Source organism: Calonectris borealis, chromosome 2, assembly GCF_964195595.1.
Source record: "Calonectris borealis chromosome 2, bCalBor7.hap1.2, whole genome shotgun sequence".
Classification (NCBI taxonomy): Eukaryota; Metazoa; Chordata; class Aves; order Procellariiformes; family Procellariidae; genus Calonectris; species Calonectris borealis.
In genome coordinates, this window is record NC_134313.1 from 53,719,079 (window position 1) to 53,739,525 (window position 20,447).

Here is a 20,447-nt window from a genome sequence, read left to right on the forward strand (position 1 = left end):
TTACATGAAAAGATGCAACAAACTCAGTTACTAGCAATGAGAAAGATCAGAAATGTGAATGATTTAATGTGTATGAAGTAATATGTTTTAATCTAAAAGAACTTTAACAACAGTTTTAGCGTTTCCCCTCCCTCCCTCTTCCAACTCTGTTCACACTGTCTTTCTAGCAACATCAGCTGTAAGCAGCTCTACAGCAAGGTGCTAACAAACTCTGATGCTTTAAAAGCTTTTAAACTGCAGCAGGCAAAGAGCAAAAAACCGATTAGGAGGCAAGGAGAGTGGAGGGGGTAAAAAAGAAACCATACTGAAAAACACCAATGAAACAATAAAGATTTAAACTTCATCTTTTTTACAAAAATAGCAGTTATTTAAACTATGTTATAAATATACAATCATAGCACTAGTTGGCTGTGTATCAGTGCAATGAATTCTATGCTTTTTAAATTAAAGCACATATATAATCAAAACTATTAAATTATTTTAATTGTCATTAAACTATTAAAACTATTTAATTATATAACTAAAACTGTACCTTAACTGAAACATTGGGAAATCACTAATAGGAAGAGTTCCAACCTTATCTTTTGCATGTCATGATCTGAGCATGTAATCTTACATATACAGCATCAAAACCTCCCATAGCACTTCATATGCACAGATTAAGAGCTACAGTTTTCTTTCCAAACTCATATCTGGGCATTATCCTTATTTTACAGAAAGAAAACTATGACCCAAGAAGTTTAAAATTACTCATCTAACAGTCAACCCACAAATCAGTGTGATGTAAAGTCCTCACTGGTTTCAAGAGTTAACATTTGCACCAATTTTTTAAACAAACAGCTCTCCTACCACAGATGCAGAAGATGCTTGCTGCAGCAACGCACGAACTTTCAAGAAGCCAGCAGAAACTAAATCAATTTTAGTTCTCTCTTCTTGGAGACACATTTGCAAGCCTGACCACCTCCTCCACAATCTAGTTTTCCAGGGAAGATGTGAACAAGCATATTTCTGCTTGAGCTAAATGGACACAGAGGAGTATCAATAACTCATGTTTGGCTACAGAGTTCTGCATGTAGTTAAACTTTTTTAGAAAAAGTATTTTTGTATTTTTCCCTGGCTGCTTAATTTTTAAAGTATAGTTTCACAGACACAGTAATGCAAAAGTAACACAGCTTACAAGATTCAGGTAACTGCCTCAGATGTATTATAAGCAGAAAAGCAACACTCTGATGCAAATATGAACTTAAGTTTCTTCACGACAGTTCTGTTGGTTGGAAAAGGCAGTAAGTCACATGTGGTACTCTTCACATCTGTATTCAAAGAGTCCTGTAATGAACACACCTTAAAAAAAAAAGCATTTCTCCATGCCTAAAATCCCCACACAGTATGACATTTTGTATGTAGCTTCTGAGAAGTAGCACTGAAAATTTAAACAAGAGAGGGTAATTGATTCATTACATCTATTTCTACTATATTTCTTTTTGTATTTTTTGGTCCCCATTTCAAAAGGCATTGTTTAAATTGCCCTAATCTGCAAACAGCAACAATAAGTGTAGCAAATACTTGACAATGAAGATGTAAAGCCTCTAAAAACCTGTTACCTTAGTAACCATGGGAATGCAGGAGAATAAGAATACTCGGAGTGTCAGGACATCATTTTGGATTCCACAGGGTTTGGGTTGAAATACAGTCAGCTTTCATTAGCTTTTTGTTTTTCCCAGTAGGTCCTTGGACTTTGAAACAAAACCTGAATGACAGCTATGAGCAATTCCAGCCTCACTCCTGATTAGCCACACCAAACAAAACAGCTCTCTTCACTGTGAACCCCCCCCCGTCTTTGCACCCAACAAGCCTCGAAACAAACATTATTTATGCTGCTGACCCCTCTGGATATCACTAATAAATCGCATTCCAAAGAGAAGAGTAAAATGAAGAGCCACTTTCCTTGGACTTAATAGATAATTCACTTTAAACAAACATACTGCAAGAAAAATAAAAAGCCAACATATCCACCCCGGACATTTCTGTAAACCCACAGTTTATTTACAGGCTTTAAGGTATATGTTAATTCAATACCAACACTAAGAAGAATTTAGCTGCTCATTTAAGTAACACTATATTTCCATTTTACTCATGAAGGGGGAAAAGAAAATACAGAAGATAAAGAATTGAGATCCTTGCCCCCACCCCCACTGAGGTCTGTTGGGAAGCTTGTGGCCAAGACAGAACAGAACAAAGATCTCCCAACCGCTGGCTTTAGCCAGCTTAATTCCAGCTCCATCCCCTTGCTCTTTGCTGCTATCTGGTCACTTGGGAAAACAATCTGAAAAAAAAAAAGCTCCAGGCAAAAACGTTAGAAAAATGAGCAAGAAACCCAACCATCTGGATTATGTTAGACCCAGCCCCTAGACACCTAAATGCTCCTTGAACTTTACACAGTTTCCTCCCCACCGAGTACAAACCAGGCCTGTTCAGAAAGCTAGAGAAAGTCAGCTACTCTCCTCACCCGCGAATTCTGCAGTCAACTACAAATTACAAATACACAGCAATATAGCCAACCAAAACATCTGCCTATTAATCAAAACTAAGTTTTCTCTAAAAGCCTGATCAACTTTCTAGATACAATGATAAAGGATAGTGGTGTTGGAGAGCGAGAAAAAGGGAGGGGAAGGAAAGGAACATATTTTTGCTCAGCAAGAGAAAAAAAGAAGTAGAAATAATGGCCTACGTGGTCATCATGTGATGACAAAAATCTTTGCATCAAAAAGTCTGGAAGGTAACAGTCGTTCAGAGACACTGGTCTTACCTTGCCTTACATTTGCTCACTTCTCTTTCAACTGATAAGGTATTTCTTTTCCATTCACAGAAATTGCCATTTGAGGACACCATTGATACATGTAGGGGCTACTGCTTCCGTTTATTTGCAGTCTTCTGCAGTCATTTACACATGTATATAAAGCAGTACCACACAGTGGCAACCTCCATTTTACATGCAATAGTCCTGATTCTCTTTTTTACACCGTGCTATATGAATGTCAGGATCATGTTAAAGGTCATTAATAAACACCAAAGTTACACCCTCAAAGCCCACTTTAACAGATCGGTTCATCTGCTCATAGGGCAAATCAGCAGTATTTCTCCAGGCAACTGCAACCTCCAAGTTAAATCAAAAAGAGTATCTAAATTAAATCCAATTAGTCATTATGTATGGAAGAATACCTCTTGCATTATTCATTCACACATTTTGTATTTATATATGTAGAAAGCAGTTGCTATTCCCCACTCCTGAGTGCAATCAGGTGTCCAGAAACAGGCTCATCTCTACAATGGTAAGCGCATCCACAACAGCAATGAGCCAGCAGGTTATAAAAGAGCACATTTTATCCAGCCGTCAGAGGAAACCATAAATTCTGAGGGGGAAAAAAAAAGCTTCCCAAAATATTTATTTAAATTAATTTCTTTAGCATACAAACCATATTCAGAATCATATTATTAGAACGAGGTATAAGTTTGCATAAATCACCAGAAATTCTATTTCTTTCCAAGCTTCTGTCTAATCTACCACATGTTGCTTCATGCCTTCAGACTGGTTTCACACACACTGTTTCTGCCTGGCCTGGCATAGCCAGGTCAGCTTGCTTGCCACTGCTTGGCCAGCCCTTGAAAAGGTTCCTCCAGCAAGGAAGAAGGCAGATTCTCTCCCAGCAGTACCTACACCCAGAATGACTCTACTGTGAAGAAGCAGAAAAGCAACTGAAGTTAACTTAAATCAGTTGATTCCATCTAACCCCCATGAAGCTTCTCCATGGATCTTGCTCCCTCACTGTAAAAGATGAAAAAGTGACTAAAGCAGCAGTTATAAGCAGTCCCAGAAATGTCAACCTCTTACAGAGACTGCTGCCAACTACTAAGCAGTCCCACCACCCACAGCTATTATCCAAGAGGCATGTTAGATGACCAGAAAACTACAGGGCAGAACTGATCATGATGACTATTTTGCTACCATGCACTTTCAGAGAGTTAAAAATAAATAAAGCTTCCAGAAGTGGTCTAAGTGGAGCAGCTCAGTCAGTAGCCAAGCCAATGTAAAGCAAGACTAGAGGATAAGCACAGTCCAGCATGCCCAAGGCTGGGACCTCTTCTAAAGGCGAGTGTTTACCTGGGGAATAGCTTCTAACACAGAAGAGGGCTGTGATGGACTATGAAGTAGTTGGCCACATATCTCCATTGAGAACATGTGGCTTTTCTTTCCAAAGTTAAGCTTCAGCAGAAAGCCACTTGTCAGAAACAAAAGGCTCCCTAAAAACCTTTGTTTTGTTGCTTCCTCTCTGGAAAGCCTGTCAGTGGTACTGACAGCCATACCTTCCAAGGAGAAGGGAACCTTGGCACTTTCACCTTTGATGCACATGGTTTTGGAACTGGTGAGGAAAGAATAGCACCATTCTTCTTACAGCAGGAAGTCATTGCTACAGTGTCCAAACTCTCTCCTGCAAACCACAAACAGGCCTTTTTATCACAGGAGAGGAAGATTTCTCAAAGTCGTATTAAGGACGGCACTGCTACCACCTCTGTAAATGGAGGCTGAGTCAGAGCTGCAATAGGAACATTGTAACAATGACATAGGTGAGGAGGACACATGAACTCACCCACTATGGAAAAGCAGCTGACCATGACCCTACCTCTGTGTTCTCCCCCCAGAAGAAAACCCCTGCAGAACACTCTGATGTTGAATAGCATTGCTCTGGTTGACTGCATTCAGGAGAAGGCAAAAAATATACATAAATTCCATCTTTGCAACAGCAACATGAGAAAGTGCATGTAAGCAGATGCCAGCCTTCTACCTAGTTCCCTTTCTAGAATTACTGTCCTCCTGTATGTAAGGTAAGCCACAGGCACTGTGCCTTCTGACTGGCAGATCTGTAGCTGCTTTTATTTGGAAACAGAGGACTCATCAGATCTGTTTTAATGGGAGACATGCAGTACGACCCTGACCCGAGAAAGCACGAAGATAAGTGCAGGCCTGTACTCTAACTGCTCTGTCATCTGCACAGGCCATGGACTCAGCTGCTCACCCCAGATGCTGGGAGAACTGGACTTTCTGTCAGTTCCCTACAATTTGAGCTTAGTAATGCCCTTTTAAGGGAACAGCAGCAAAAATCTGGATCAGAACAACCACTCATCAATTTCTCTATGCCAGACACAGAATTCCGAATATCTAGAACAGAGTTTTCAAGCCTGAAATAAAATTCCCCCATTCTTTTTTTTTTTTCCTCGCAGAAACTCAGTTCAGCAGGAAGAAAAAAATGGAATCAGTTCTCAAGCCAGTTCAGAACAGTTTCTTCACTGCCAAGATTAAATTCCCTGGCCCCAAACATCAACCTAGGTGGCACTAGTTCTACAAATGTTTTTTTTGATCTCAGTGTAATTTCAAGACAGACTGAAAATACCCGAAAGGCATGTTGGTGGTACCTATCGCTTTCTACCAAAAGGGCAAAAAGTAGCACATATGCATGTTCAATTAATTTTACAGAAGTGATATCTGCACACCCATCCAGTTTACAAAATTTCCAAACTAATCCCAAAGTAGGATCTACAGAGGATGCATGTTTAAAAACACCTCACAGTATATTGGTATTAATGGGTAAAAAAAAAAACCACAAACAAAAAACGCCAGACAAAAAAAATTCTACTCAGTACTGATTGCTTCCACCCCCACATGTTCCACTGCACTGGCCAAGCTTGGTGTGTTACTTACTGGTAAACTGGATAAAGGAATTGATCCACCTAAAAAGTAACCTGGAAAAAGAAGTTGTTTTTCAAGTGGATGAGTTCCTCTCCAGATCCCAGTGTATGCCAAACAAACAGCAGCAGAATAGGGGGAAAGGCCGAGCGAGGGGTGAGGAAATGGGCAACAAAGAAGGAGGATGCAAGGGCTAATCAACTAGCAAGCCACAGTGCTGTCACACAGGCTCATTCACATAGTTTGATATAAACCTTCCTTATTAAGCCAAATCACAGATTTTTAATTACCACATGCTTTATAAAGAAAGTAAAGAAATCTCACAAGCACACCTGACCCAACATCCACTATATCTATGTTCAGTAGGCACCTTGCCACCAGCTTCAAAAAGAGCTGAATCCAACATACATCCAGGACCATGTTGAAGAGCTGCAGACTACACCTCTTCTACCTATGGAAAGCAACCTGGAGAGCATGTGGGAAAAATAGAAGAGAAAGGGAAATTAACTTTTCTAACACCTTCCACTCTATGAAGTGACTTTTGGGAATTATCTCCAAATTTCATCTACTGAGTGATAAGTAGGCTAAACTCAAACAAGCAAAGACCTGTAAGATGCCAAGACATTTGTACTGAAGCTCTCTTCTTCCCGCCCTCCTCTGTAATGCAGCATCATGGAAATACTCCAGGTAAGAGTTTCACTAACTGAAGGAAATAACAGTGACTATCATTGTCCTATTGCACTGAGGGACTTCACTCTTTTTGCAGATATTACCTGTCTCCTCTAGACACACACGCGCCTTTCTTTTTCTTCAGCAGATACCTGGAACTACGTACCTCCTCTCTGAATGCTGAAATTCAGGGCAGGGAAGAAAATAGTATTGGAATGCTTAACAAATAATGGCAGCTACAGAGGACAAGCACATATTTGCGTGTGCATGCCCCTTGTACCCTGCATGCATAAAACTAAGGGAAAAATATAGGCTTCTACAATATAAATAAAGCAGATGACTTAAAAATAATCTAATCGGAGTTCAAATCTATCCAGCACCCTACTACTAAGCAAACATTGGGAGGTACTCCCAATGATTTTCTGACAGTTAAGCAAGAACAATAGCAAATATTCCATTTGCAATTAAGAATCTGGGTTTTGTTTTCACAGAAACAGAGGGGATTTCTTCAATAGTGACTTTAATTAACTTCTGCTCCCTCCCCCCGCTGCCAAAAGGCTTAACGTGCCCAAAACCATGGCTGCTTTTTCCCCCAACAATTTCAGACTAAAAAAAGGGCATTATTGCATCCTCTTTAAAAAATGCTTCAATTACATTTACTACACTTGCCTACTGTACTGATGGGCACTCCCCAATAGGAAAAAAAAAAAAAACCAAAACCACAACACAGATAAATAAACCCCAGCAAAACCACAGTTAGTGGCCTTGGAAGAACCAAAACCCCTTAGACATTTAAAAAAAAAAAAATTTAAAAATTAATAGGTCTGTTTTGTGGTTGCCACAAGCCAACCTGCTGATTCAGGGCAATGTCACCAACAGTATTCTTATCTGTAAAGGGTAACAATCAATTGTTTGACAGAAACAAAGGAGAGCTCAACAGGAAATCAACCAGCTCGGGACAGATGGTCACTGAATCAAGTTTCACCCCTCCCCTCTCCAAAAATAGGCTTAAGAGGCATTTTCTGTTACCAAGCAACAGCCCAAAGGAAGGCATAAATCTTTTCCTATGTGTTATTCCCCTCCTCCCCGAGACACAAACATTTCAATCTACTAGGGCGGTATGTTTGTGGGTTGTTTATTTTTTAAATAACAGGTATGAGGGTTTATTCTGTTCAATGACAACACGTTTCTGTGTGCCCGCTAGCCACTTTTCCTTTTTTTAGGCAAGAAGGTGCCTAACTGTAACCATGCCATGAGAGCTACCATGAAGGTGGCTTACAAGCAGGGGTTCAATGCTAGTTAGTAACCCCTCCGTGTTTGGCCAAGGTTCACTGGAGACCTGAGAAATTACTCCCCCGAGGAGCACAATTCCTGATGATTGTTCTATATAAAACCGACATGACCCTGATCACACTCTGACAAGAGAGGTGACCTTTTTTTAAAAGTCATCATAAAACCCTGTACCTGCTTTAACCCATAAAAATCCATAAAATTTAATCCCCAAAAAGCACCACAGTATCTTTAATGTAGCATACAGACCAGCAGACTTTCAAATCATTTGAATATTCAGAGCATTAATTCTCTAGTACATCGACCACCCTAAGTCAGAATCAACTATTCGGGGTAAGGGATGAGTAGGAAAAGATAATCAACATTTACTTTTCTGCTGGACCAGGGGAGGAAAGAAGGGGAAGGGGGGGTGGAGGGGAGAAAGAGACCCGATGTGGCTGTGTGCGGAGAGCAGGGAGGAGGGGGAGGGGAGCAGAGAGCCAGGGGGTAAAGGACAGCGGCTCTGAAATTCAGATTAGCATCCAGAGAACAAACCGGTTTGTTTGACCCTCTATCATACAAACTGGTAACAGGCCGGCTGGCCACAAAAAGAGATGTAGTTAAATTTAGTCACACAAAGAGTAATCTGCAATAAAACTTAAAAAAAAAAAAAAAGGTTTACAATTATGACCCTCACAAAAATTAAATGGGGAAGAAAAAGTCTCACTTCAGCAACAAACTGGGTAATCATCCTTTAAAAGCGCAGAGCCCGGATTACCACTAACACATACTTAGACTACTAAAACATATGGCCAAATAAAGAAAAACAAAAAACAGAAGGGGTATGGGGGGAGGGGAAAGGTTGTGACAGCATGTGGCCTGCACACGCTTTATTTACTCCCTCCTCAACTACCGCTTGCTTTAGCCAGCTGAAGACGTTATGCAAGATACAGCCTAGCCTATTTTCACTGGGTATTTCATATACTCCTTTAATACCCACGCAGGTACCGGTTAGCACCACTACCATGGGTAAACAGCCCCGGCTGTGGGCTGCTTTGCAGGCAAAGGGCCTTGGACTTTCGAATCCATTTCACCACAAAGCCATCTCGGTGGAGACGCTGCCCCGGCTCTCCGCACATGGCAACCAGATCTCGCAGGGAAACCGGAGACTGAGACGTTTAAATTAAATGAATTAAAATTAAGTTAATTGAAATTAAACAGAAGGTTTGAACACAAAAGCCAAATAAATAACTGTTTGTATGTATGCCAAGAACACAATTTGGTCTACTATGTCTAAAGCTTACTGACAGAAGCGTGAAGCTCAGCAGCCCAAGGTCCTGACAGGAGACTTGAATTAAGGACCCTCTAGGCTCAGCCATAGAAGATTGTAATGGATAATCATACCATAATACAGTGCTTAAAAAACTCCCAGGATGACCACCATCCTTGTTTTAGAGATAGGGAAACTGAGGTGCGGAAAAGCCATGGGTCTTCCCTCCATGGCAGAATTCGGAAGTAAAACCAGATCTTCTGCAGACCCAAGTCCACGTTGTAATATCATCCCAAGCATTCAAATGAAAGCAAGTTGTTATTCATGTAAATTCATGGCCAACATCAACATTTTTACAGCTGTTTTTCCTTGCCTGTTCACAGCTTAGTGAGAGCCCTGTAGCTGAAATCCGCTTCTTCACTGAAACTAGGCTCTCTGATCAGGCAGGCAATGATAGTTATCCCAGAGTTATCCAGGAACAGATATACCCGTTTTTCTAACACATTCAGAATTTGGCTAAATAAGACACGAAAAATTTACAATTTTTCTCTAATGCATGTTAGCAATTTGGCTATAGCATATTAAATTAATTATGAACAGCGACAGTTTCTTTTCTTTTCAACATCAGTGCAAATGGTGTGAAATATACTGTGGCAACAGAAGCCCCATACTCTTCACGTGCTAGTACATAATCCATCGTATGGGGAAAAAAAACCTACATTGTAGTTTTGCATAAGCGTTTTTCACAGTTTTAGAAGAGGCTTTTTCTCTTACATTCACAAATATATGTCCTTTATGCTGCTCTGCCATGATAAGAGAGAGATAACCACTTAAAAGGGGAAAGAAAGGTTGTTTCCTTATCCCCACTTAAGTATGCCAAGTATGCTTTTCTTCAGTGACCAAAGAAACTTGGCCAAGGTGGAATCCCCAGACACGCTGCATGTTTTTGTCGAAATGTAAAAGGACACAAGTTTACGTCAAATCTCCCTCATAATTCTATGATTCTTTCTATGAAGTGAGGTCTAAGGAGCCTGCTTTCCAGTATCTCATTCTTAAAAAGAGTCACAACAGATTTTCTTTGGATTCTCTAGCTCTCAAACTGCTAGTTTATAACTCTAGGTCTTCTAACTCAATCTATTATTATATTAAGTTTAACTTGACTCTTTACCTTGAATTAAGCCATTCTCCAGCAAAATAAAGCGTGTGTCTGCAGATGATCCAAACAAATCCCCATCTTTTTTGCCATGGAACATAATAGCAACTGGCCAAGTTCAGAACACAAGAACAATCCTCAGTTACCTCTGACCTGCCCTGGTCAGATGTATGAAGCTTAAGCTAAAGTTACAAAAACATTTTTTCTCAATAGCAAGTAATTCAGTAGTAGCAGAAGTGGAATCCAAAGATCAATCGAATACAAAAATCTTATTAAAATCATAATAGTGCTTCTCTCCAATAAAGGATGGGAAGAGGAATAGAATGATAAGTAACAGTGATCATCAGTTAAAAGCTCTGTTAAGTAAAAATAAGTCTAGCTGTAGAAACAGAGAAGGAATTACAAAACATTAGGGATAGGTAAGCCAGCAATGACTGCAGACAGATCATTGCAAGCCTCATTTCCAAAACAAAGATAATCACAATCTGAATATTATCCTTCATATGGCTATATGGTGACATTGCACTTAACAGTTTGACATCAACCCATTTCAAAAGAGGCCATCACTCTTAAACTATTTTCTCCTTATGTATTCATAGTTTGGGGCTATTTTTCCTGGCACACATAACGACAGTATGGACACAAGAAAATTCACCAGTGTATTCTCTTATCTCTGCACGCTGGCTGAAAGAAACACAGTTTATGTGATTTATTCCAGATCAGAAAGGCACTGTGACAACACACAGGATAGACCTCATTTTCAACAAGCATTTTTTAATGAGAAATTTATCAGTTCCTCTCAGCATGAGCTGCCCTTTGGAACAGGGAGGACAGAACTGTTTTAATGAATTCATCCTAAGGCCAGCCTTCTTCCAGGCACTGGCCTCATTTTCTATCCTTGGGGCAAAGGATTAGTTATGAATCATAAAACAGTTCTGCTTTCTGGCCCTTGTTAACTTGCCAGTCAACTTCTTCCTATAATTGAGTTTCTCAAAGAACATCCAATCTCTAGTTGCCAGTTTCTAGTTCTTCTTCCCCCCCTGCTGTGTTTTTTATATAATAAACCTCAACTTCCCACGGTTTATTCAGATAATTGTTTGGAGCAGGAAAAGGTATGTTGTCGTCCAGCTTCCATTCCTCTTTTCATAATTGGAACTAAAAAGCACAACCCCCTTCTTTCCACACTTGGCTGTTTTTCCTCTACATATGGACTATGTTCAGCTAGAAATATGGCAGCTAGAGGGAAACCGCAACCCACATACTGAGCCATCACATAAGCATCAACACGTCCAGAAAAATAAAACGTATCGACACACATACAACTCAGTTATCAGAAAGATGCACAAGGGCGTGTAATTGAGAACAGCAATTCCCATACCTCACCAATTAACAAAATAGTGAAGTGATTGATTGAAATAACATAAACAAATATCTCCTTTTTATGCATGCTTTCTTTTAGTCCTGAAAAGGTTTAAAATTAATAGTACTGGGCTTATTTTAAGTTTCCTTAGAGTAGAATGTTTGATTATGACCATTAATCTAGAAAGACTGATTTTAGACAATGCATCAAAGTCAATCCATCAGGTATCATTATTACCCTTTGATGCTCAATCTTCCATCCTGGACAGGCCAAACAACCTCTTACGGAATCACTCAAGTTTTGCAGCCTTCCTATTAACATATGCCCAGCGATGCCTCGATCATCAGACCATTTCTGGGTTGCCATCCAGTAACATGTCAAGACCTGCAGACAGCTGCCAGTAACAGAACTCACTGTGTCTCTCCGTTGATTTGTGTGACTGGGTACGCAATCAGCACGTATTTCTGATGACATACAGAAAGCACATCTCGCACACAGCAGAAAAACGGCCAGAAAGACGACAGTGGAAAGCGGGTTACCAAAACTGTTCATGCTGCCAGTAGCCTATTCCTTGAGTATGTTTGCAATGCCCTCGGGCCTGGTGAATTGTTTCAGGAAGCTGTATCTTACCAATAGGTAATACTGCCTAGTTTTATGGGTTTTGTAATACCCCACTTTACAACAAACAACAGAATCACAGAATAATTCGGGTTGGAAGGGATCTCTGAAGGTCTACCAGTCCATCCTCACACTCAAGGCAGGGCCACATCAGAAATCCTGTTAAAGTAAAACACTGTTCTGATGTATTTTGGTGCATGGCTGAGCTCCATCAATAGTTTTGACTTATTAACCTGTCAAATTTAGATGTGAGGTTCTCAGTTATTCTCAGCTAGACTACAATGAAACAAGAATTGAAGGTCCATTTCTTAAAAATAAAAAGTCCGAGGCACAAAATACAGTTTTTCTCAAAGAAAATTAACTGTTTTATCAATGCAAATACTTCATCTGTTTCCCAATATGGAGTTTTTGCAATTTGGACAAACTACTAATGAACTACAAAGCAAAGATCTAGTCATGTGTCAAGGTTATACATTGAGGTTCATGCTGTACTTGTTTATATAGTGAATCAGAATAGAGAACACAAGCTTAGAGATATCAGTATCATCAGACATCAGAAGTATCAAAACTATGCAGCATCTGTTGCATTCTTCTCTCTTTTTCAGCCCTAAGACCCTGAACTGCATGTTACTGAATTCAAAGTTGAGCCCATTTTCACAGGACAATTCAATTAAAAAGCATCTGGAAGAATATACTGTATTTTACTGAAAGTAAGTCCCAGATCCAATTCTCATTCATTACACTGCTGGGACAGCATCCTTTAAACATGGTGATCAAAAGCAAACCTTTTCTTTCCCTTTAACAGACATCAAAGCAACAATGTTAGGATGAATTTTCAGCTGTTCTGAACCTACAGGTTATATAGATTTGCCTTTTTCAACAGGAGGAACTCTGGCAACACACACACATGCAACTTCACAAGTTCAACTCGGCAGTTAATCTGTCTGGCCTTAGCACATAATCAGAAATGGATTTACTACAGTGACAGCAAATGGAGCTGAAAACCTACACTGCACTGTGTAGGGGGGTGCTTAACCCCTATCACAAGCACAGCCTCCCTCTTTCTACACCAAATCCACATCACAACTGGAATCACCCCAAAGCCAAGCCTGACAGAAAGCCAGCCAGCTGTGCTGCAGATGAAAATTGAGCATCCATCTGCACAGCCATCAGGCACAAGGCATCTCTCAATAAAACAACCATGCTGGACAGTCAGCAAGCAAACACTGTTCATTACGATAGCTGAGAGCAGCCAGAAGAATGCTTTTTTTTTTTTCCTCAGGCTTTTCTGCCACAAGGTCACATCTGCTGTTCAAAATTAAAGTGGTTTTTTGGTGGTAGTTTTTGTTTAAGAGCTTCTGAGGCATACTGTTTTGAATAACATTACTAGTGGCATATTTACTACACACTAAGAACTCCTGGTCTAGTCATACACACATTTAAAGGCAAACTGTGAATACAATGTTAGAGTTTAGACCAGTATAAGCCATCTCAGCCAAGCAATCATTAAAGAAAAAGAATCCTATGACCCATTAAGACATTGGACCATTATGATATTAGACCCCAGAATTTCTAATTCATATCCTTTTCTCTTTCATTCATATGCACACACACACACTATCCTCCCTAGTTTGTCAAGTCTACAGCTTAGAGGACTTCTGGAGGGGGCAACTGCCCACGCATTTTCCATGTAGCACCCAAAACACTCTCAGGCACATAATAAGAACTTAGTAATATTAAGGTATTACTGAGTTAATGCTAAAAACCAAAAAAAATCTGTATGTTTAGATGTCCTCCTGTTTCATTAGGAAAGACTCCATAGCTCTTGACAAAAGCTTGCGACAACTAACGTTTTAATCTTGATGCCCTTGAAATCCAGCTTGCCTCCCACATCTGCTAGAATCATGATTATGGACCTGGAGGAAGAAGGTGAAATAACAATCTGGCAGGCAAGTCATCTTCCCCCTCCTTGACAGGCTTGGAAGCTGAGATCTGACTCTCCTCATAAAAAAAAAACTGGCAAGAGCTAACCTTCAAAATTTGCTGAAACTGCTGCAATTGGGACTGTGAGGACATGCGTATTTTTCACTCTGAACTTCTGCTTTTAAATATGCCGTCAGTAGTTCTGTGTGTCTCTCTCCGAGGCATTAAAGTCTTCTCGGATGGCTTTGCCCTTTTCCCCCCCTCCCCTTATGTTTTCTTCAAAATTATCTGTGAGCTGGTATGGATCACTTGCCTAACCCACCTAATTTCTTCTTCCCACAGCCAGAAATTTCTCTCTAAGAGATTAAGATTAGAAAGAGTAATAACAACAATGTCTTAACATTTCATGTATTCAAATAGATTTTTTAAAGTGTTTTTTACAAGACTAGGAAACCACCATATTCTTAAATGTCACATACAGCATGATTGGCAGGAAGCTGTTTCCCTTTTCTTGATGCAGTGAAGGGCATTGTAGCTGTAAAAATCAAGACCTAATTCCCAGTCTTCTCGAAGGAATCACCTAGCTGCACTAAGAATTTGATTCTATATAAGTGGTTTAAAGAAATTACAAGATTAAGCTTCCCTTATGAAACAGCTGTTCTCAAAGTGGACTGAAAGCGTGAAAGGACAGGAGAATAAAGCCACCTAAGGCTCTAAAGGAACACAGAATTCAGGGGGGCTTCCTGACAAGCCACAGAGAGATGGTCAGTGAGGCAGGAACAAAAGCAGTAAAAGTAGATGGCATGATCTCCTGAATGGCAAGACTGAGATGCAATCGTACGCTGTGAAACACCATACTACAACCAACACCTTATCCCCAAGGAGACAGTAAGCAGAGAACTAATAGCAACAAAGTACTATACCAACAGTGGAAGGACACAAGGCTCCTGGGACAGGGAAAGGAGCACTTGGCTCTCCACAAATCCCAAACTGACAGCCATCAAGACAAGGTTTTGCCACGTATGCTCTTCATCCTGAGACATCAGTAACATGGGTATGCAACAGTAATGCTTATAAAACTCTGCTGTGAACATCCCTACTTCACCAGTGACTCCAGTGTAAAGAGGTAGTCGCCTAGATTCCTTACAGCGTCAAAAGCAGGTGAACTTCCTTACCACAACAGCTCTTAAAAGTGGGTAAAATGGAGGAAGCTGCAAAGAGCTCGGATCTCACTAAACCGAGGACGCTGTGCCACATGTCAGTTTTTAAAAAGTGGTCATTTCCTCTTTACTAAGAAGATTGTGGAGGATCAGGCATGCAGCAATTTCCAAACACTTATACTAATTGCTCTCAACTGATAACACAAGAAGGAAGGGACTATACAACTCAGGATATACATAGTCTTACTGAGCACTGGCATTAGAATTGCATATGAACTCTATCTTTTAAAAAACAACTGGAATTAACAGGGGGAAAAAAATCCCACCAAATTAAAAGCATAATTTAACTATCAAACTCCCAGAAAATGTCTCCTTAGGTTTCCTTATGTCTAGAGACCTGAGAGTCTACAAGAAAGCAAGTTTTGAAGTTGGAGGTAGCATTATAAAAAGAAGCAGAGGGGAAGCCTAATATCTCTCAACGATGTAGAAAGTTAGAGGGAAAACGTTCCATATGCACACTAACACTTCTTTATGAAGCCAAATTTAAATGCTGCATGGTTCTAGAGAAAAACAGCAGCCTAAACTGTCTTCCAAAGAAGGCTGCTGATTTATCTGAAATGGTGGTGGTGTACACTCCATTCAACAGAAAAATTGGTGCTGCGGAGGGAGATGCAGCACAATTCAGTGCAAAAAGACAGAGGTACTAGCAAAATGTTCAGTTGCATTTGCCACCCTAAATGCATCAGTTTAAAATAGTCAGCCATCTAATTAACCTTAACAACTTCACACTGTGCGTTCCACGGAAGTCCTATTACTTTTGGTGAGATGCACAGATGAGTCTTCATTTAAAGAAAGAAGAAAAAGAACAGTATTAATAGAGTGCATTTCAGACCACAGTTACATTAACTAACTTCTTCACTTGCCTCAAAGTGCTCTGCTCAGATCACATCAACAGTCTTGAAAAGAGCTAATTACAGACTATGATAGAGAACAGGAGGATCTTTGTGCAGCATTTTATAAAACTAGTCACTCCAGGCTTGTCCATGGAACCACTACAACAGGTGTTGGGTAATCTCTTAAGTAACAGTATCTTAAGTCTGCCCACACTGTTCTGCTGTTCATAGCTCCATTAGTTTGAAAAAATACTTCAGAATAACCTCTCTAAAACCTTACACAGGGAATATTAATTGACCGTTTCTATCAGATCTTGTCATACTGACTCAGGCTGCTCCCTACCATCTTACTCTTGTGGTCATTTTATGTCACAACATACAGTTCTTCCAATCTTTTATATTGTATGAAAATTCTATTAGTTATTGTAGTAGAACTGCAATAAAAAAATCTAAACATTGATTAAATGCAAATTAACCAAAGCATTTGACAATACATGATGTAAGACCTTCAGATCAGGTATATGGGGTTTTTTAATTAAACCTCTGAAGTACCATGGAACTTAAAATGCAAACTCAATGAGAATTACATTAAATACACTTCAATGAAAGTAGTCATTTACACAATTCTCTATGGCCTCTCTATGGCCTCGCAAAAGAATTTCACAGAAGCCGTGATATTACCATGTAACATAGCAAGACAACAGAAATTAGCTGACATGGATTCAGGAGTCACCCAAACCAAAAATAATTACATTTTAGCACCATTTCTATAAGGAACTTCATACTTCTATTTGATACTTCCAAGCGAACCACAGCAGTGTACAGAATTTGGCTGTTCCCATTGTGAATAAACACTGTTCCAAATTTCTGTCATCCACAAGTTCCTCCAAGAGATATTCTGTGGTTTTTCTTTTGGATTATAAAAACATTAATTATTCTATTAAAATATTATGAGCCTACTGCTACCAGATAGTTCACCACTATAAGCACCTTCACAGCATGGCTCCTTAATTTTGGGTCATCTTCACTACCTACCTGCAAGTTCGAATCCATTAACGGAGGCTATACTAGCCAGGCTCAGAGTTGCAAATGAGCCTCTGTAATGATTCACTGAAAATTCATTTACTATTTCTCTCGTATGAGAAAATATGAGGATATTTTCAGAGTTCTTAGAAACAAGATGTGCTCAGGATATACAAGACATAAAATTGATCCATGAATAAATCTCTAGACAGAATACAGCATGAAACAAAATTATCAGGTTTGGAATTTTTAAAAAATTAAACTGAGACTATATTAGGCAAAAGTGTTTTGAACAAATATTCTTACAAGCAACACTTTCCACAACACTTTAAGGAATGTCATGACAAGACAGGATTTGAGGAAAGTCAATGATTCTTAGAGAAAATAACAACACATTAATTGTAAAAGTTTAGAGTTGTTTTATGACTGCCACTGTAATCTGTTTCAGAATATTAAGAGATATCTTAATCACTTACTATATCTAATGAACACTAGTTCACGGGACTAATTGTCTAAAAGACATCATTGTCAAAATGTCAAGGCTTATTACTCTTTCATATGTCAGTCTTCCCAACAGTCCTCCTTTTCACAATTCCATTTTAGAAGCAAAGGAAAATGTGTCTTTTGCATTATGTGCGAGAAATTATTATGCAAGAATAGGCAAAACACCTATGTCTCAAAGAGGCTATCCATCTGAAGTATAAAACCAAAAATCTGAAATGTTTTTTACATTAATGATTGTGAAAACCTTTTTACAAGAGTAAAGATGCAATGCCTTAATATCATGCCCAAGCTCCAGGTTTTGTTAATTACATCCTACCTACCTAAATGCCCCCTGTAGTTTCAATTAGACATGGTATTCTTCTTCACTTCCCGTCTTGATTATTGTGCACTGTTGCTAAGCGCTAGTTAACAGTTGCCACATTCACCCAAAGTTGGCTGCACTTCAGTGGTCATTCAAAGAATTAAATACAAAACATATGGTACAGAACCATACAAAGCATAAAAGCACTTTTAAAAACCACTCTAAAATGCTTAATATAAAAGATACTACAAAAGGTTACACCACTGGAAGTAAAATCTTTACAGTTCTATGCCCACTGAAAATTTCCTAGAAACACTGAAAATTATAGAGAAATGCATTCGATCTTTTTTTTTTAGCTATCATTAGTAAGATTTCCTAGAGTATATTTTTGACATTATACTGAGTCTAGTTTTACACTGAATGAACAGCCCAGCATTCATAATACAATAGACTTTACGGTACAGAGATTTTTCCAGATTTCCCTTAAAAATAGCTTCATCCCCTATATCCCATAGTGACTACTTAGAGTCTCCTAAATTACACTACCAAGTTTTCTTCTTCCTTGTATCTGCAAAATACTTTGGATGTGACTTGTTAAACTGCCAAATATCAATGCCAATAGTTATGTGTTTAAGAAGACCTTGAACCAAACATGCTTTTTTGAATTCTAGACAAACTTTTCACACAGTCAGATCACCCCTCCTTTCATCTGTGATGTCCTCATGAGATCTTAAGAAACGTCACATATTTTAATGATTCCAGTAAAAGCTCAGTAATCAGGTTGCCTATTACTACTTATTTCCTTTAGCAGGAAATAAAAACTTAAAAACTGCCTGGGCTTAAAAACTGCCTTACCAAAAAATCATCACTATTTCTGATCGTTACATTATCTACAGCCAAACCCAAATAATAAAAATTCCTGGTGTGTACATATTTGTTTTTATAACTAAATTCTTTTTCTGTTAAACACCTTAGCCAAAAATTCGTTTTGCACAACACTACCAATAATAAACAAAAACATACACTGTATTTGTTATCTGTATTAACAGATGTATAATTAAAGCTTCAGGGTTTGGAGCCCAACCCTTTAAACAGGTAGGCACACACTGAACATTATTCATTGACTTTCTGGAGCATTTTTTTGGAAATACTTGAGAATATATGAGAAAAAGTATGCATATGTTCGAAATCCACAAGTGTTAAAACGACAAATAAATAAATGTTTCTCAACAGCTCTGAGAATCCTCACACAATCCTTTTTCCTTTTAAAGAGGTATTTAAAAAGTTAATCCACCAGCTCCATAAGTGCTTTTGTCCTACTCACAAGCAAATTCTTCAGGATAAAGTTTAATATTTTCAAAGAAATTTTTTTTAAACCCACTAGTGCATATACAATAAGCTTTTCAATCAATAGAAGACCCACCCTTGTTTTTCTTTAGAGGGCATATCCCTTAACAAAAACCAAACTAAAGTGTGCATTACAGTATTTAAAAGTGCAGAAAGCTTTAGCTGTCCTCTCAGAGGTCACATATATAACTATATCCGCAACTGAAATATGCACCTACTCGCTTCACTCTCAGCTCTAAACAACAGTAATAATTGTACAAGAAAATTATGCTTGTTATTCCTAGTCAAGAAACAAAAGACAGCACTTTCTTCTTCAGCAGCCTTTTATTTCAATCTTTTAAAAAGCTCTTTGTAACAAGGTATCCATGAAGTATGAAGAATATGAAATATCATTTCAATAATACTTAAAATATCATTCAGTGGAAAAGTCGTAAGAGTCACCAATTCAAAGAAAGCCAAATGAAATTATGTAAAAAAGGTCACATCTTCAGTGTATTTAAAGCAAACATACTGACAAGCAGTAGACACGGGAAATATTTTTCCACCAGGTAACTTAAAAAGTCTCCTGCACTTTAAGCACATCTGACCATTGATAATTCTTAAATTTCAGAATATGGATAAATATTTGCAGGCTTGGGGCCTCAACAAACTGCAACACTTGGCCCACCCTCTGGGTTGGCCGAAATCCTATGGTTTAAACAGAGTTTTCATCTTTCGGAAACTTCAGGAAAGCCAGGGGAAGCGCTGGGGCGGGAAGGGCCGAATCCCGCCGGTACCTAACGGCTGCCGAGGGCGGCGGGGCGCCCCTTTATAAACCTGTCAGCTGCCCGGGAGAGCCGGCGCTAGGTCCGTCGGAGCCGGTTCCTCCTCCTCTACCTTTACTTCCCACCAGCAAACAAGTCCTGTCGATCGGTCGTCACCACGGTGAAGGGAGTCACCGAAGGGCCGCCTGTGACAGGGCCCGCCACGGCAGCCTGCCCTCGGTGCCCGCCAGCCCGACCGTTACTGCCCGTTGGGCTGCCGCGTCTCCAGGGGACACCGCCGCCCCTCCCCGACAGGGACAGGCGGGGGGGCCCAGGAGAATGAGAAGGAAGGTCTCCGGGAAGGAGACCCGGCGCCCAGTCCTCCCCTCCTCAAAACCAGCCTGCACATGCCCAGAAATGCCCCCCAAACAACCCCCCACCCCCCCAGGCCGCACATCGCCGGCGCTCCCCCCC

The 20,447-nt window shown here is 39.6% G+C and overlaps 1 protein-coding gene across 1 annotated transcript in view; it reads right to left on the bottom strand.

The window, feature by feature from the left end:
- Nucleotides 1-20,447, bottom strand: part of GREB1L (GREB1 like retinoic acid receptor coactivator) — a 148,754-nt gene that overhangs the window by 127,169 nt on the left and 1,138 nt on the right. The gene's annotated exons all lie outside the window — the stretch shown is intronic.